This window comes from Mus caroli, chromosome 4 (assembly GCF_900094665.2).
Source record: "Mus caroli chromosome 4, CAROLI_EIJ_v1.1, whole genome shotgun sequence".
In the NCBI taxonomy this organism is placed as follows: domain Eukaryota; kingdom Metazoa; phylum Chordata; class Mammalia; order Rodentia; family Muridae; genus Mus; species Mus caroli.
In genome coordinates, this window is record NC_034573.1 from 142,746,898 (window position 1) to 142,758,855 (window position 11,958).

The 11,958-nt window shown below is 47.1% G+C and overlaps 1 long non-coding RNA gene across 1 annotated transcript; it reads right to left on the reverse strand.

Moving 5' to 3' along the window:
* Positions 1-680: 680 nt before the first annotated feature.
* On the reverse strand, positions 681-3,443 carry LOC110293255. Its single transcript, XR_002377789.1, has 4 exons — positions 2,827-3,443; positions 2,297-2,524; positions 1,014-1,119; positions 681-880 (listed from the first exon to the last, which is right to left on the reverse strand). It is a non-coding gene; the product is annotated as an uncharacterized LOC110293255 (long non-coding RNA).
* Positions 3,444-11,958: the final 8,515 nt, after the last annotated feature.

The window sequence follows — 11,958 nt, forward strand, 5'->3', positions numbered from 1 at the left end:
CGTGCCCAGTGGGCAGGAGGGAGCATCAGAGTCAGCTGTCTCCCTGGCAGCCTCAGGAACTCAGAGCCCAGAGCTCTCTCCTTGGTACCTTTGTCTCAGAAGCCATTGAGCATCCCTGGATAGCGGTTTCACCAGGCCCTGCAGAGTCATACAGGGAGGCTGTTCTTCTGTGGCTGGCTCTGTTTGCCTCTGACAGCTCACGATAGCAGTCTAGGTGGGTGGGTGTGAGGAGGACACGACTGGAGCCTTATGGACTTGCAACCTTGGGGACCAGTTACAAGTGAGGACAGGATATGGCACCCAGGCTGCTCTCTGGCTTCAGGCATCCGAGCTTGCAATCCTCCCAGTGTGTTGTTTTGATTTTGGCATCTCCACGGATACAGGTGGCCATGGGTCCTCATGCCCTGAACCACCCTGCTGAGAGGTTCCATTCTGCCCTGCAGAGGGATGCTTCAGTCAGTGACGGTGAATCCTCGCTGTGGGGTTGCCTGGATTTAGACTCACCATAGAAGCACACGGAAGCACACAGAAGTACACAGAAGCACACGGAAGCATACCCCCGGGGTGTCTCTTACAGAGTTTCCAGAGAGGTTTAACTGAGGAGAGAAGCCCCTTTGGAGTATGGCAGACCACATTTTATGGGATGGGAGTCCAGAACAAAGCACAAAAACAAAGCAAGCTAAGGACAAAGTTTATTGCTTCCTGACGGGGGGCACTATGGGATCAGCTGCCACATGGTCCGGCCACCACGACTACCATGATGACCATGCTCTTGGGCCATGACCCTGGTTAAATCGTTCTTTTGGTCAAGCATCTTGTCACAGCCACAAGGAAAATAGCCAAGGCAGCAGTCTTCCTCGACTGGCTTCCTGATCTCGGGCTGTCAAGGAAATGTCGTATTGGCAGACACACACTTTGTGAGGCCTTCCTGCTCCTGTGGACTTCCCCAGAGAAGTGGCCTCTCACTTTCATGCATTTTATTCGACAAATATTTACATTTCTGGTTTCTGTACCTGGGCCATGTTCCAGAAGCCGGGGAAGCCGGAGAAGCCGAGGAGCTGCCAGCGACATCTGTGGTTTATGTTGCTTCTTTCTTGCTGGGGGTGGTGCAGTCTACTCCTAGACAGGAAGACAGATGTTTATGAGAAGATAAAACAGGATGCCTCGGTGGTGAGGATCAGGAGCCAGGGGCTGCTCCTTGAGGTGGGGGAGAATTGATTGTTTCCTGGATATTAAGGGAAATGTAAACCTCAGCAACTGGGAGAGGATGGTCAGGTTGGGGGTACACCAGATAGAGAGGAGCCCTGAGGAAGTCCTGACTTGGAGCTGAGCATGGTGTAGATCTCAGCCCATGAGGACAGAGAAGCAGAATGAAGAGCCCAGGAGGGAGGCAGAGCTAACCTGTGGGCTCTTAGGACAGCTGAGGAACTTAAAACTCAGGATGGATAACGCTCTGGAGGACAGAGTCTACTCCAGAGGAAAGGGGAGCTGGCTTCCCGGGATCAGGGTGGACTTCTGGGACGATACAGAACCAGTGTCCACCTTCTGCCCATACCCCAACATCTGATGGTTTAATTCCAAACTCCACCTTTGACCTTATTTTGCTTAGCTGGGACCATGTCTGACTAGAAAACAATCTGAGAAAGGATTTGTTTTGATTTACGATATTGGTCTTGCTTGGCGCTTGTAGGCCAGGAAGGCAGGCAGAGAGTAGCTGCCTGTAGTAACTGGGGTTGGGATTGCAGGGGCTTGAGGTGGTAGGGTAGGGAAGTGCTTGGCTTCTCAAGACGGCAGACCAGAAAGCAAAGTACAGAGCCAGAGCAAGCAGGGCAGGTGTCAGTCACCTCTGAAGGCCCGCCCCTGCAAACTGCCTGCCTGTGAAAGTTTCTACAACCTCCAAACATCTAGGAGGAAAAGGATTCAAAACATAGGCTGTCAGACATTTTGGATTCAAACCAAACTGGTGCTCTTCTGTTTCTTGTCTCTCTCTGCCCCCCCCCCCCCCCCCCCCCCCCGGCTTTTCACTGCTTGGATTCTAGTTGCAACAGTGTAGCCAGACTAGATCCTTCTTGTCTCAGAGCCTTCAGTGACTTCCATCAAGTGTTTACAGTGGCTTGCAAGGATAGTGTTGTGGGTATCCTATAATGTCCGTCTACCCTTCAATCCCTATGGCCACTCTGACTTCCAGGGGGAGGGTGGAACACTGGTTTACTATACCCTCTTGATACTCCCATCCCACCCTTGATCGCCCACCTCCAAATTTCCCCACTTGACTTTACTTCATGGCGGCTACCACCTTTTTGATGGTGTGTGCTGAAGCACAGCAGGGCAGCCTTTATTCAGGGTCTTCAGTGGGTGTGCCATGATGGAGTCTCGCAGGGAGAAGGGAGATTCCAGGCATAGCTCATGCAGTGGGAGTTCCCACCAGAGCTGTTGGATTGGTGTGCAAAGTCACCAAGAGGAGGTGCCAGGGTCACCAAGCTCACAGCGTTCCTGATGAAGGCAGGTTGGGGGGATGTCAGATCTGGGGGTGAAGAGAAAGAGGCACCCCCATTAGATAAAGTACTGTGTTTCAGCTACCAACCTTGTACATCACAGTTATGGGGAGACCCAGGATCAAGTTGATATGAAAAGGGGTGGAGGTGCCCTCTGCTGGGCCCTAGGTAGGTAGGAATTGCTGCTCATATGGCATCAGGCCAGGGACTCCAGGGACAGGCAGAGGGGGTAATAATTGCCTTTTGCTGTGTTAGGATGGGAATGCCTGGGCCTCACAGAGATGTGGGGGGCGGGGGGGGGCAAGTATCTAACTGAAGACTGTTAGCCCACCTCACCACACACCCTAGCCTGTGTCCTGGAAGGCTTCAGGGAGTCTCCATACTGTGTGAGCCATGTTGAAGGTGATCTCTGGGTAAAGTTGGCCACGGATGAGCCCCAAAGTTGAGCTGAGGAAGTTTCATCATGTTTCCTAGGGAACAGACTACAGCTTCTCCCACACTTAATTCACAGCTATCTTTCAATTTTCTTCTATGGACTTCGTTTTCACTGTGTTTTCTCCCTGGTCCTCCTGACCTACTTCCAATTTACTTGGCGGGATTTTCTTATTTTCTGCAGTCTCTGACTCTGATACATGAGGTTGTTTTATCACAGGGCGATTTTAATCTTCATGCAGAGACTTTCTGTGGATTCCCATTTTCTGGGTTTCCTTTGAGTTTCAGCCAGGGCCTGTGTGAGGCGCCTGGACTCCTCTGGCTCTTTGTTGAATTATTCAAGCCTCTTCTTTGGTATTCTCTTTGTGTTGGTCCATGAGCTTTCTTGCCAGAGGGATAGCTTGTGTAGTGAGCTGATGGCCTACTGAGTGTCAGGTACAGGTGGCATTGTGGGAAGAAGCTGAGTGTGTACAGGGCTGCCCAAGGGGAGCCTCTGTCAGCAGGGCCACAGAACACTCACAGGATCTAAGACAGATACAAACACCGTAGGCAACAGTTGCCTGGATGTGTTGAAGGGAGAGTTCTAAACAGACAGGTAACAGTGAGCACATGGATTTCTCAGTGTAGTGGAGAATCCAACAGTATTGACATTTCATTCACTGAGCCAAAAAGATTTTGCTAGGTATTGTACTCTGTACTGAGAAGATAGAAAGGGAGCCAAACTATGATCCATATACCTTCTATCCATTAATCCACTCAGCTGTATATCTACTCACGGGTCCTCTATCCTACAATACATCCATGTATGTATGTATGTATGTATGTATGTATGTATGTATGTATGCATGCATGCACCTACCTATTTATCTACCACAGTATTAGTTACATTTCTGTTACCACAACAAAAGACCATGTCTAAGGCAGTTTATAGAGAGGGCTCCAGAGGGTTAGTTCATGACTGTCATGGCAGCGAGCATGGCACCAGACAAGTGGGCATGGTGCTGAAGCAGTAGATAAGTGCATGTATTCCCACTCACAAGTTGGAGGCGGAAACACGGGGAGGGAAGGAAGAAGAGAGAAAGGGAGAGACTAAAGTATTGAAGTGGCATGGGCTTTTGAAACCTCTGAGTCTGTCCCCATCGACCCATGTCCTACAACAAGGCCATATCCTCTGATCCTTAAAAAAAATTCCACTAGGTGGAAACCAAGCCTCCCCATCTATGAGCCTCTGAAGGGCAATCTCATTCAAACCACCACAGTCGCTCATCTCTCACCTCCCTACTTACTCATCCACTCAGCTTCCACTTACCAACTTTCCATCTATCTGTCCAACCGATCCATCCATCCATCCATCCATCCATCCATCCATCCATCATCTACCTCTCAATAATCCATCAATCTATCCAATTGACCCATCTGTTCACCATCCATCCATCCATCCATCCATCCATCCATCCATCCATCCATCCATCCATCTATCCATCCTTCCATCATCTACTTCTCAATAATCTATTCATTGATCTATCCAATTGACCCATCCATCCATCCATCCATCCATCCATCATGCAGCCATCCATTCATCCACCTGTAAATCCATCCTTTATAAATCCATCAATCCATCCATCTATCCATCCATCCATCCATCAGTCCACCCATCAGCCATTCACCCATCATCTATCCACCTATTCATCTATCCATTCATTCATTAATCCATCCATCAGCCTTCCACCTGTCAGTTCATCCTTCATCTATTCATCATCCATCCATCCATCCATCCATCTACCCAGCAGTCCATCTACCCACCATTCATCCACCTACTCATCCATACTGTACCTTCACACCACATACTTATCCATTCATCTATCAGTCATCAGTCATCAGTCATCAATTCACTCTCTCATTCTTCCACTTTAACTACCCAGTAGTCCATGCAGCCACCCATCTGTTCATTAACCATGTACTTATCATCTAAGCATTCATCCATCCACTTACCCACCCATATAACCCATCCATCCATGCACTGTCTAGTATACATTTACCCATCAACCCATCCGTCTAGTCTCCCATTCATCCATCTCTCAATTCATTTACTATTCCATACACACACTACCCATCCATCCATACACCCACTCATCCATGCATCTGTATGTCAATCTGTCACTTCTCTTTCCAACTATCTACATGTCATTATCCACCCCTCTGTCTGGTCATCCATCTACTACCTTTATGCTATACATTCTTTCACTCGACCTGGATGTACCTGGAAAATAAAAGAGCTTGAATATTTTATAAGCAACATAGGTGAGATTAGCTTACAACAAACAAATGAACAGTCAAACAAACCAACCCCAGAATGCTATCCAAATGACCAGGAGTCACCCCAAAATAACGAAGGTGGTTATAGACGGTGATGACATATACAGGAAGTAAAATAGAATAATGGGATGTAGAGATAAACTGGGACAGCAGACGGTTTCCCCAACAAAATCCCTACCTTTCCCCAAAATGTGTAAGGTCTTTAAGTGCATGTGGGGGGCAGGACTAGTTCCACGGGGATGTGTGCTATGCATGGGTTTGGGTTCCTGAGGACGAGCACTGATGTCTGTCACTCAAAAGCAGGGGACTCACCAGCTGGTGTTTTCCGTCCTCCAGGACAAAGACTGCATGACTCAGAGTGCTGGCCAGCAGTCAGCTAGCTTGAAGGACAGTCTAAGCCAGCCCCCATTTTTCTTTTCTTGGCTGTGCAAATCAATAAAGGATTAGACTCTGTTCTTGTCATTGACATTGATTGATTTTAGAATTTCAAAGGATGTTAATTTTAAGATGGCAGCATTTGGGGACATTTCATTATCTCCCATTAGAACATGGAGAGCACCAAGTATTTTAATCTGGGGGACTGAATTATTTAGGATCTGGCGTTGATGTGCCTAATGAAATACGCTTCCTCTTTCTTTGGGGGTTCCATATCTGGCTATGGAAATTATTCATTAACACAGAGCGAGAGAGAGAGAGTGCCCTTCTATTAGGGCCATTAAAGTGTTCTATTACTGATGATCTATAAAGGGAAAAACACCGATCAGATTCTACCAGGCACACAGGAACACTGGGAATATCATTAATTTTAATGATCTGGTTCAAAATCGCAAAGCCATTAAAATAAAACTTCAAGTTTCGGGGAGGGGGTGCAAAGGAAATTATACTCTAAATGATTGGTAACGAGTGGGAAATATTTAAATCATGCTAAATTGACCTTAAAGTCTTGCCTAATACTCTCATCAGGCACACATTATTTTGGTTCATTTCATGTTGTCTCAGCCTGGTCAGGCCTCTTTCCTCTCTGAGAATCAAACTCCTTAGAACAGAACATGGTTGGTTTGTCTTTGCTATGGCTCATGCTCTCTGGTCTGCTGGCTTAAATTGGCCTGGGAATGGTGCAAGGTGGAGGGACTGTCTTTGTTAGGGTTTCCATTGCTATAAAGAGACACCATGACCAAGGCAACTCTTACAAAGGACAACATTTAATTGAGGTTGGCTTGCTGGTTCTAAGGTTCAGTCTATTATCATCAGGACAGGAAGTATGACAGCATCTAGGCAGGCATGGTGCTGGAGGAGCCGAGAGTTCTGCATCCTTTCCCAAAGTCAAACAGAAGACTGACTCCCACGTGGCTAGGAGGAGGGTCTCAAAGCCCACCCCTACAGTGACACACTTCTTCCAACAAGGCCACACCTACTCCAACAAGGCCATACATCCTAATAGTGCCACTCCTTGGGCCAAGCATAGTGAAACTACCACGTTCCATTCGTTGGCCCCCATAGGCTTGTTCAAACATATGGGTCTATGGAGGCCATACCTAAACATAGCAAAATGAAAAATACATTAGGTTCAACTTCAAAAGTCCCCATAGTCTCTAACAGTCTCAACAATATTAAAAATCCAACATTCAAAGTCTTTTCTGAGATTCATTCAATTTAGCTGTAATCTCCTATAAAGTCAAAATCAAAAAGCAGATCACATACCTTAAACATCATAGGATATGCATTATCATTCCAAAACATAATACTGAGGACATACTGGACCAAACAAGACCAAAAGCCAGCTGGACAAACTCCAAACTCTGCATCGCGATGGCTGATGTCAAAGCGGTCTTCAGATCTCCACTCCTTTCTCATCTTGGTTGACTGCAACAACTGCTTTCTTCTGGGCTGGTTCCATTCCCTGTTAGCAGCTTTCTTTGGCAGGTATCCTATGGCTTTGGCATCTCTAACATCTTGGGGTCTTCAAGGCAACTTTAACACTACAGCTTCTTGTTCCAATGTCTGGGGTCCTCACATGATCTTCTGGGCTTGGGCCACTTCTCCAATTTTGCCCACTGTAGCACTCTAGGCTCTGGTGATTCCCCTCCGCTGCTGCTGCTGTTCTTGGTGATCATCCCATGGTACTGGCATCTCCAATATGCTGGGGTCTTCTGCTGCAACTAGGCGTCACCAACAGCCTTTCATAGGCTCTCTTCATGATGCCAAGCCTCACCTTCTTTGCATGACCCTTTCAGTCCTGAGTTGTCAAATGCAACTGAAGCTGTACTTTCACCAATGGCCTGCCATGGCCTCTCACAGTGCCAAGCCTTAGCTGTTCTTCATGACACCTTCATGCCTTCAAAACCAGTACCACCTGGGTTACCCTTACACATTACCACGTCCAGCTGCAGCTCGAGGTACAACCTTGACTCTCTCTGGAACACAGCTTCTTTGTGCTATCAGAAAACACTTCTCATAAGATTTCACCCCAGTGATGCTAGCCTTTTCTTAATCTTAAGTGATGCTAGCTAATTTCTTAGCTCCAGCCAAGCAGCATCAATTGTCCCAGCAGTCCCTTCTATTCTTGACTCTAAAGCCAGAGCCACATGGTGAAGCTGCTGAGTTCTGCTGCTTGCTGGGGCTGGAACATGGCCTCCTTGTTCTCCAGCTTCCTGTTTTCTAACTCTTTCACTGCCTAAGCTTGGCTGTCCTGGAACTTGCTTTGTAGATGGACTTTAAACTCAAAGATCTGCATGGTTTTATCTCCTGAATGCTGGGATTAAAGCTTTTTCTTTACCTCGAACTTGCTCTGTATCAGGCTGGCTTTGAATTCAGAGATCTGCTTGTCTCTATCTCCTGGGACTACCGGCATGTGCCACCATCCCTGGTCCTAAGCTTTTCATGGCTGCTATTCCTCAAGATCCTGTGCCCTCCATTTTAGAATGTAGGTCATTCCAGATTAAAAGTCCAAATGAAAGCAATAATCAGATAATAACAATGCCTAGAAAAAACTATCCATTGGTCAATAACAAACCCAAACAATAAGCGTAGCAGGATGGGTCCTTGCCCTGAGGTCACCGATCTCTTAATTTGTTTATCTCCTTGAACACAGGATTCAGCTCCATTCTATTTCTTTGTGGCCCTTTATTCTTTGAACTATAGATTTTGCACTTTTCCTTTCGAAGCTTGCTACACTTGATCAAAATCCTCTTCATGATACTAAACCAGAGAACAAAGTCTATGTTGGGCTTTTTTGAGGCTTCCTTTGTCAGTGCAATTAATATACATCTCTTTACCTTAGCCTCAGGCAGTCTCTTCAGATAGGGGCAAAAAGCAGCCACATTCTGCATCCACACACCACACAGTCTCTAGGACACAGACTGAAATTCTTCTCCACTGAAACCTCTTGGGCCGGGTCTGCACAGTTCAAATCACTCACAGCAACAAAGTCTTCCGTATTCCCATGAAGATGGACCAATTAAGCTCCACTTAAAGCATTCCACTGTTTTTCAAAATCTCAAAATCCACATTCTTCCAAAAAAAAAAGCATGGTCAGGTCTGTCACAGCAATATTCCAGACTGCGGTTATCAACTTCTGTCTTAGTTAGGATTCCATTACTATAAAGAGACACCATGACCAAGGCGACTCTAACAAAGGACAACATTTATTTGAGACTGGCCTACTGATTCTGAGGTTCAGTCCATTATTATCATGGCAGGAAGCATGGCAGCATCCAGGTGGGCATGGCACTGGAGGAACTGAGAGCTCTACATCTTGTTCCAAAGTCAAACAGGAGAAGGCTGGCTCCCATGTGGCTAGGAGGAGGGTCTCAAAGTCTACCCACACAGTGACACACTACCTCCAATATGGCCATACATCCTAATAGTGCCATTCCCTGGACCAAGCATATTCAAACCACCACAGGGATCCTCAGTTTATCACGAATTTAGAGACCTGCTCATGGAACAGCTTGACTCTGACTACTTCAGAGAGGGCTCATGGAAGCCATAGTTTATATGTAGAACTTGGGACTCTCCAGACTATGTGACATAGGGGCACATGGCTTCTCCTTCTTGGGCTCTGTGGTCAGGGAGATAGAAGAGCTGTAGAATGTATTAGGTGAGTTGTAATGACTCTCATGGAACAGAGGAGTCACCAAATTGAGGCTAAATGGATCAACCAAAGGGTGCAGGGATGGGAAATTAGAAGGGCCTGTGGCCCATGGCCAATGTCACCAGTGTCCAGGGCCCATCCTCTAGCCCTGGCATAAGGGTTGAGTGAAGGAAAAAAAATCAGCCAGGCATGGTGGCACACGCCTTTAATCCCAGTACTCGGGAGGCAGAGGCAGGTGGATTTCTGAGTTCGAGGCCAGCCTGGTCTACAAAGTGAGTTCCAGGACCGCCAGAGCTATACAGAGAAACCCTGTCTCGAAAAACAAAAAACAAAACACAAACAAACAAACAAAAACCAGACATCAAAGTCTGATGGGCTTCCAGCATGTGACCTGGGTAGCAAGCTTTGTGTTTGAGCGTACTCCCTTCGTACCCTTTGGGACTGAGCTCAAATGTCACCTTCTCTGGGATGGCTCCCAGGGCCGTCCTTTGCTCGCAGGAAGGGACTCTCTTCTCTTTCCCATCTCCCTCTGTGGTCCTGCTCTAATCCTCAGGGGTATTTGCAACCATGGCTCATCTCTTATATATGATCTGCCCAACTGTTAGCAGATTCCCTGTCAACAAAGGCTTCACATTTTTATTTTTAAAATTTTCTGGTCCCTACTGTTCACCAACTAGTCTTGTCTCTAGTGTGTGCTCACCAGTACTGAGGACACACAGGCACCTAAAACTACCCTGTGAGTGAATGCAGGTTGGGGAATGGGTGTAAACACACCTTTGCTTACCTATGGGGGTAGTGAGCAGTCCCTGCCAAGGTTGGTGTCCTAGCTGCCCTAGAATTCCAGGCGGCAGAGTTCCCAGCAGTGACGACAATGGATGCGGTCTATGTTTCTACAACACCGTTCTTTTTTCTTAGATTCGTATTTGTCCTCTTTGCAGGTCACCATGGCAACCCTTCTTCTAAGTAACTGAAGAATTCCCACTTAAACTGTGTCTAAGACGTGGAGAAGTCAAGAGGCACAACTAGAGCCCCGCACGGCACATGTGTGGAGCCACAGGACTCCAGTCTCGGCGTTTCTCCACCTACTCCACTCTCCCTTGCAGCTCAACTCACAGGCTCCTCCCATCCTGTGGATTTTCTGTACACTTAAAGTGGGCTAGCAATGAGAGAGATGAGGAAGGGAAGGGAAGTCACCGAGAGTTCAGAATGAAAATCCCATTCAGATGGACTTTGTCATTCTGGACCTGACATCGGGGAGTCTAACGCCAGGGTGTTTGTCGTCAACATGGTGAAAACACAGTACAACGTGGGAAAAGATTTCCAGACAACCATCATTCCAGTTCCAAGTGAAGAGTAAAGCTTAAGGTGTGACCGCATAGAGACTCCTACACGAAGTACACGTGATCATGAGGGTGGGATCTAGTGCAGTCTCTGACAGATAGCATAGAGGTCAGCAGGCCATAAATTAATATGACATCTTCCCTAAGAATGGGTTTAGTGGATAAAGGTCTAGGGAGGGAGGAGTCTGGAACAATCATTCTGGGGGATTGTTTGAGGTCTGCCTCTATGGCTAAAGGTGGGAGAGGTCTGCCTCCAAAGACAGCACAGAGGTCACCAGATCACTAACAACATCCACTCCCAGTCTTCTGGGCAGGAAAACAGGCTGATTATCGCTTCCATTGAGGAGAGGCCCTTTGGTGCTTAACGTTCCTGGTTCCCTTCTGCTCCCAACACAATCAATTTCACAGTCCACTGTTTGGATTCAGCACATGGTTGCTCTATGTGGTATTACTTTTTTCTGCGCTCTATACACTTATATACATGCATGCTGGAGGTTGTTCCCTGGGCTGCCTCTTCTGCATGGGTTCGATGCATGTGGCCCATAGTTTTGGTAGGGGCAAATAGAATCCATCTCAGAGCCCAAGGCATATGATCATGGGTCAAGATTAGCAGTGTGTGGGGTTACACGGCTCTGTGTGACTCCAGCAGGGTTCCAGCCATTGATACGAGCTCCATGCTGGGTGTCCCCCCCTGGAACTTCCATGAGGGCGAACATATAAAACCCCAGGGGCTCCAGACCACCCTTAGCCAAGAACTAGTCAGTGCAAGCCAGGTAAGTCTTCTAACGTGAGAACTGGCTTCAGTTAGCCTGCTTGGACCTAGAGTTATTGGGACATGCTTTTAGATAGCCATTTTTGATCACCTGGCCTCTCATTAACCCAGATACTGGCCACCGATCTGGGAATAAGACCAGGGAACTCATGCCCAAGCTTACCCATGGAGTAATGTTGGTATAAGCTAGCATATTCTGGGATGGTTTGTTATACAGCACAACCAACTGTTATATACCAGTTCGCTGAACATGTGCCAGGGGCCTAAACTCAAGCCTGCCATCACTGTAGGGCACACGGTCTGCTGTGGTTTGTACCTGGCTTGATTGCTATTATCAGTAAGTGCGACCAGCTGACCCCTCTCCACTCTTGGTTTTCATCTTTTTTTAAAAAAGTTAATTAATTTATTTATTTTCTGTATGTGAGTACACTGTTGCTCTCTTCACACACACCAGAAGAGGGCATCAGATCCATTTACAGATGATTTTGAGTCACCATGTGGTTGCTGGGA